Source organism: Colossoma macropomum, unplaced genomic scaffold (assembly GCF_904425465.1).
Source record: "Colossoma macropomum unplaced genomic scaffold, Colossoma_macropomum, whole genome shotgun sequence".
Classification (NCBI taxonomy): domain Eukaryota; kingdom Metazoa; phylum Chordata; class Actinopteri; order Characiformes; family Serrasalmidae; genus Colossoma; species Colossoma macropomum.
In genome coordinates this window covers 6987765-6994770 of record NW_023494794.1, presented here as the reverse complement: position 1 = coordinate 6994770, position 7006 = coordinate 6987765, and positions in this window count along the sequence as shown.

Below are 7006 nucleotides of genomic sequence, written 5' to 3'. Positions count from 1 at the left end.
TCGTTAAGCTTATTCATTGCATCTAGTACAAGCAGAGTGAAAAGCAGTTATTAATGTTCGAGCTTTTTCAGTATTCAATGCTGTATTATGTATTGTAATGAGTAAAACAATCAGCTGACCAACTAATATTACTTGGAACATTTGATTTTACTTGTTTTTCACTGTTCTACATCTCAAAATGCAGTTTGCCATTTGTTACACTTCATGTAATTTGCCACCAGAGGGGGCAAATTTGTTTGTTGCTCCAATTAGTGAAAATGACAGCCTGTCTGCAGTGTGATCAATGCAATATTTTTGTTTGTCCCCTCTCCCTTCTGTTCCCTCCTAAAAGGCTTACCATTTTTTAATTTGCCCTCATATTAACATTCTTCACTATGGCCTTAAAGACATTTTCCTGAGATCTAGAAGTGCTGTTAAAGACGAATGATCAAATGTGTGACTCATCAGTTATAATTTGTTACTGTGCCTGTACTTGTAACAAATCACATTTTGTTTTTCATTTGTAGTGATGGGGTTTGATGGGTTTGATGAGGAGAAGATCAGTGGAAAAGAAAGCACTCATCATACATAATAGATTACACTGAGTTTTCATACACTGAAGTATCATCCATCTTTGTGCCTGTCTAAAACTCTACACGTCCTATCTGACAAATAAAGGAGCGTTAACTCAGCTCACCTAATATTCCCTCACCTCTCTTACTGCATCCAGTTTGAGATACCCTATTATACACAGGATAGATACATTATATCCCTGGAATCACTTTTTTAATACCATAATACCAGTTTGGTTGCAGATAAATGCATAACATAATTGTTACATCAAATCAATTTTAGGGTGAGTGATTGTAGCTGTATGTAATAATCGTATAAGAATAAGAACTTTATTAATAGACAGGGTTTGAACGGTCATGAAAATCCTCATAATACAGATGATATATAACCCAGCACCGTGCTAAATATTTGTGTCATTTTATGCCTCAGAAAAGTCATGTATTTCACTGTTTAAAAAGTCTATGAACCTCAATAGAGCGTTTTTCATAGTGGTGGCAACTCAAAGTGCTTTTCAGACAGGTGAAAAGGCTTAACAGTAATTGAAGAAACTGAGTATTGATTTAAAATCATATAAGGCAATAACACTGATCAAATTAAAAAGATAAATGCTAAAAACCACTACCACTACAACTATTATACAGTTTTTACCAGGCTATTTAAAAACTCTGGTTCAGTTGTGGTTTTAGATAGTAAATAAAATGGCTGTATTTGTGGTGTAGTCATTGCAACCCCTGGTTCCTATCACCACCATTGTAAAGAAATCAATATGTTTATGTACAATAAACCGTTTCATACCAAACCACTCTGAATTAGGTTAATTAGGTTAATCTTGTTCTTGCGGGCAAACAGTAAACATGTGTTAAGTAAACCCTTTGAATAATGATCCAATGACCAATAAATATGACCAATAAATGACTGATATATTTCACCATATTTCTCTCCTCTCGTTGTAAACTGATCTGTAATCTTGAGTAAGCATTCCCTTGACCCAATCACAAGGCTGCATCTTGTGCCCCACCCACACAAAAGAGTTTCAGAGTCAGAGAAACTTAGCGAGCTAAAGCTAACCCAGCATAACCAAAAGCTGGCAAGCAAGATCACCTGTCTGTAGCTGCCTGTCGGCCATTTATTTATCCATGCACGAACGTTATTTGTCCGTTCCTTCACACACTGCTTCGTCCATCTGTCCATCTGTCTATCTGCACATCTGTTCATCTGTGACTTTTTTTGTACTGTCACAAAAGCTGAATAATGATTTTAGTTCTGTATGTGTAGAGGAGCAGGCTAGGAGTGTATGACAGAGCTGTCAATCAAGCTCATTAGCCATGTCCACACAGTTCTCAGGTAGGTCTGATCAGCTGTTTTTATGCTGGTTTATCACATTTATATCTTATATTTTTCATTAAAACTTTCATTAAAACATAAAAACCGAATGTTTAATATCACACTCAAATTTAGTATCAAAGAAATATTTTTTATGTGTTCCTTGGGACTTTAAAGATAAGATTTTGAATTGAGCATCTTTCGAAGTAAATCCAAACAGATCTGCTTTTCAGTGAGTCTTCAATCAGTCTCTCAGTAGAATATAGAAACATTATGAGATGTAATCTGCTATATTGTTGCTGTCCAAAAAAAAGCAACAAAAAAACAAGTATCTCCATTTTTATCTTTCTTTTTGTTTTTCTACATCATTTAAGCACAGTGGCTGTGTGAAAATTTCATGATGAATGGACCAATAGAAATGCTCCAGAATTGCATGGAATAAAAACGCTTTACATTAACTTAGATTAAAAGTTAACAGGCAGCGTCCTCGTACGCTTCTTACATAATAGGAAAAATGCAGTTATCTTGTCCATGTCTATATTGAGACTTTGCTCTGTGCTCTGGCTTTGTCTGTGTCCTTCTGTTCTCTTTGCTGGAGGGTCACATCACTGTGATACTGTCATCGATTATCAGTGGAGGCTTGGGCTGTATTACACAATTGACCATTGATTGGTGTTGAGGGAACTAAAAGGGACACTGAGGCTTAGAGAACCCCTATATCAACAAGGCTCATACTCTTAAAAATATGGCTCTTAGCTTCAGCCCACACATGCAGTTCTAGGAAAAACCTTTAATTGCTATAGGACTTCTACATTATATGGAGGTTTTTGACCTTCTTTGTGGAGGGTCTTCTTTAGGGAACCAAAGATGGTTTGATACAACATTGCTCCAAAGAACCCTTTATTGGTACATTTATCCAAAGATTTCTGGAAAATTAAATCATTAAGATGTAGAGAATCCAGAATTATAGGTGATAAAAACCTAATACTTCTAAGAGCTACATTACAGGATGTTATTACATGAAATGGTTCACTGCCTGATGTCTGAAACAATGTTTTACAATAGTTCTGAGATAAGATTTTAATCTAAAATGCACTTTTTCAAAGCTATTAAAAGGGAATTCCAACAATATTTCTACATGTTTAAGTTATTTACTTACTAAAATATAAACAAAGGTATTCAGAGTGGTTTAATGTGAAATGCTCCAATCTAGAGATAGAGTATGAATTGTTTAATGCCTCTAAAAGCTACATCACAGCAAGTTATTACATAAAATGGTTATGAATATGCTATCTGATACCTGAGAGCTTGTTTTATGATAGTTTTGAGATAAAACTTTGGCCTTAAACACATATTTTTAAATTATTCATGGTGGAGGGGTACATGCAGGGTGTTGTAAGGCAACATATTCCTCAAAGAACACTTGTTTTTAGATTTAGCACTATTTTACCATCATCAACATTACATATATAAACTTAAACCTAAAAGTTCACTGGTGATTTTGGATAGTAAATAAAATGTTTGTATTTGTGTTGTAAACATCATGACTTCTGGCTCCAATCACCACCACTGTACAGAAACCTGAGTTGGTAGGTTTCCTACATTGCCTACGTTATCAAACCACTCTGAAAGATTTTGTATGCATCTTAACTTCAATGTAAAAATGTGGGGTTTTAACTTAGAAACATTGGTGTGTGGGCTGCTTTAAAGTTATGTGAACTTCAAATAATAAGTCGATAGGGCATAAAACACAGATTCTTGTTCTGTTTACTGACTATTCAAAAATTCATCTAACTCAAAAATTTAAGGCAGCCTGTACACTAACGTTTTTAAATTAAAACATTTTTACAGCGTATTGAATTTGCGGAATTTGCAAAATTGGTGGAATTCCCCTTTCAGAGCATACTTAAAAGAGATGCAGTTATACTATAGTTGTATAGCAATTATTCTATTAAAAGTAGTTTTGAATAAGGTTGGAAGAGGAAGCTAGCAACGCTGTCTGAAAAGTACAGCTTCTCCCTGTTAGGATTATATTATTTTATCATTTGGATAATGTTTTTGTATAGTACATATAGTATGTAGTACATTGCTGTCAGAACAAAACCTTGTATCTCTAAAATAATAAATTTACAGGAGAAGGAAAAAACATTCTTAGCTTGAATGCAAGATGCAAAAAGTAATAAAAAATATGACAAAAATAGAGATACAACGTTTCGGCGTAACAGCAATGATATGCTTTTGACTTGTTATTAGTTAGATGGTATTTCTCATTTCATAATGCCCAAGTATTGATTTTATTATATTTATTATAGTCATATTACATTTATCCCATTGATTTATCACATTCACCTGTAGTTGTCACATGCTTCGGTCAGATGATATTGATGCTTTGATATTTATGATGCCGTTTTGTACATCATAGAGTGAAATGTCACCCTACAAGATGGTTAGAGAGGAGTGAGTATTTGTTGATGGGAATGCATTGTGTCATTGTTGTAATTCAAATTGATTCCCAATGATTCCGTCTTCAGTATAATTCACCGCCCTCCATTGCATTGGCATAATATGGCAGGGGATCAATAATGACCACCGGCGCATTATTACCGTGCAAGCCAACACCCGAAGCTTAGGCAACGAGCTAGTATCTGTTTTTTCAGATCTGTTTTTCAGAACTTTGTGTTAACCAAGTCCTAAAGGAAGAATGGTTAGGCACACAAGAAAACTTTGCAGTTGTATGCAAAAGCTTGAAAACTGCTAGTCAAATGACGTTTTGCTGATTTTCTACATGAAAATCTCACATTTTCTACATGGAGTATACCATATTGGAAAAAACATGGAAGATAAAAAGTGCCATAAATTTTGTATGGGCCAAATTTTTTCCTCCAATATGGAAAATTCAGCAAATGAACAGTAATTGTGCATGAAAATGTGCAGAAGTGTGTTCACTGTAAAGGAAACGTGCATATTTTCACATCAACAAAACATTTGACCGGGGCACCAAAACTTTTTCACATGTTAACAGTTGTTTGTTACAGTCCTAGACAACAAACTGAGGATATAACTTTTAAGATTAAGTCAATCATGAGTGGTCAACTTGTTCATACTCATAGTACTCAATGTAGTTATTGCAAATATTATTTTATTAGTGCCTCATCTGCGTCATATAGTTCAAGGGTTTAAACTAGCATGTGCATGGTTGCTATGGCTGCATGATGTTGCTGGGGGCATTTGAGGCAGTTGAACAGGAATTATTGACGTGGGCATGGGTTCTTTTGGAAAATCACAGACAGGGAAGTGGAGGGGAGGGGCTAAAGAGGGTCAACACTGATAGAAAAGATGTGAGGATACCAGGTTTCTTTTCATTTCTCATGATCCTTCCAATCATGATGCAGAGTCAGGATTAGTTGGTGGCAGCTCTTTACAATCTTCTGCAAGAAGTGGACACAAATTTAGAATACTTACTAAGCCATTTTTTGTCACAAAGTTGTGATATCTTTCTCCATCTTGTTCCATTGTTAAGGTAAGGCTGGTCATGTTTATTTTGCTTATTAAACCATTATTATATCATTACCATGCAATAAGAACAAAGTGTATAAAACTTGTGTATATAAACTATATATAACTATATAAACTATATTGTAGCTGTTGCAACACAATATCATAATACAAGATTTTACAATTGTCGCTGTTACATTTATTGACTTTGATGAGAAATAATTTGTTTAATACTGTAAACCAGTTTGTGTTTGAAAATCTAAAAATACCTGCTAATTATTATAGTGCAACGAACACTTTATTATAAAAATAATTTTGATTCCTGTGGGAAATCTTTTTGAAAGGGGAATTCCACTGAATTTTTCAAAATTTCAAAACAAAACAAACAGTCGAAATGTAAACTAAACCATTCAGAGCGTTTAGATCTAAAATAATGCATTGCTAATGGTGGTGATGGGAACCAGGGGTCTTGGTGTCTACAGTGTATGCATATCTGTTTTGTTTATTATCTAGAACAACTAGTGAACCTGGGAAATCAGAAAAGAAAGTTTTTTGGGACTATTTTGTCTCACAATACCCTATATGGACCTCTCAGCTGGTTTTAATTGTGACTTTTAGGCCAAATCCTTATCTCAAAACTATCATGAAACAAGGCATTACGCATCAGGCAGTGTATTCATAAGTTCTTTGTGTGCTGTAGCTTTAAGAGGCATTAGACTCTTCAGAAGTCTGGTTCCTATTACCGGTGCTATGAACAATACAAACAACATTTATTTTTGAAGAAATTTTGAAAAACTGGTGGAATTCCCCTTCAAGTGTACCCGCATCACAAGAATATTGGGTTACCCTTTTTTGAAGGCTGCATACTTTGGGATGTAATAACATGCACAGTGCAAAATAAATAAATAAATAAATAAAATAATATATATCTATATATATATATATATATATATATATATATATATATATATATTTGCCTTATATGTCCAGATTGATGCTTTATAACAATGTTATAAATGCCCTTCACTTTGGTTTAAGGCCCCTTATGTCGATAAAAAGTTATGTACTTCACAAAACTTTGTATATCATCTTGCGATTACTAGCATAAGCTGTTCATAAATACTCAAGTATTGCTTTATAAATACATTATTCAATGCTTTTGCTTGTGTTATGAAGTCTCCATCAAAGAAAGAGACCACTCAGCACAATAAGAAATTCATATTAAAACAACTTTGTTACATTGTGATCACAGTGCTTCTTAAGTATTAACGCTGTGTGGCAAACTATTGCACTCACTTTTCTGCAGCATTCTTGCCACCTCTATAGGACTCATAAAGACATTATCATAGTCATACCTACTTGCCTGGTTTACCATCCTACACAGTATCATCCATCTGGACTGTTACACTGTGGCCAACCACGACTTGTCTGTTGGAAAACAACAGTTGTTGGAGAAATTCTTTAATTCTGTGCTGCTGCACCAGAACGACAGAGAACGCCAGACGGATCTGGATGATCACTCAGAGGAGGAGTGGGAGAACGCAAAAATGGCCCACCACCAAATGCATCACCATAGCCAACATCATCATGAACCTCAGCATCATCATCATCATCATCACCATCACTCACCTCATCA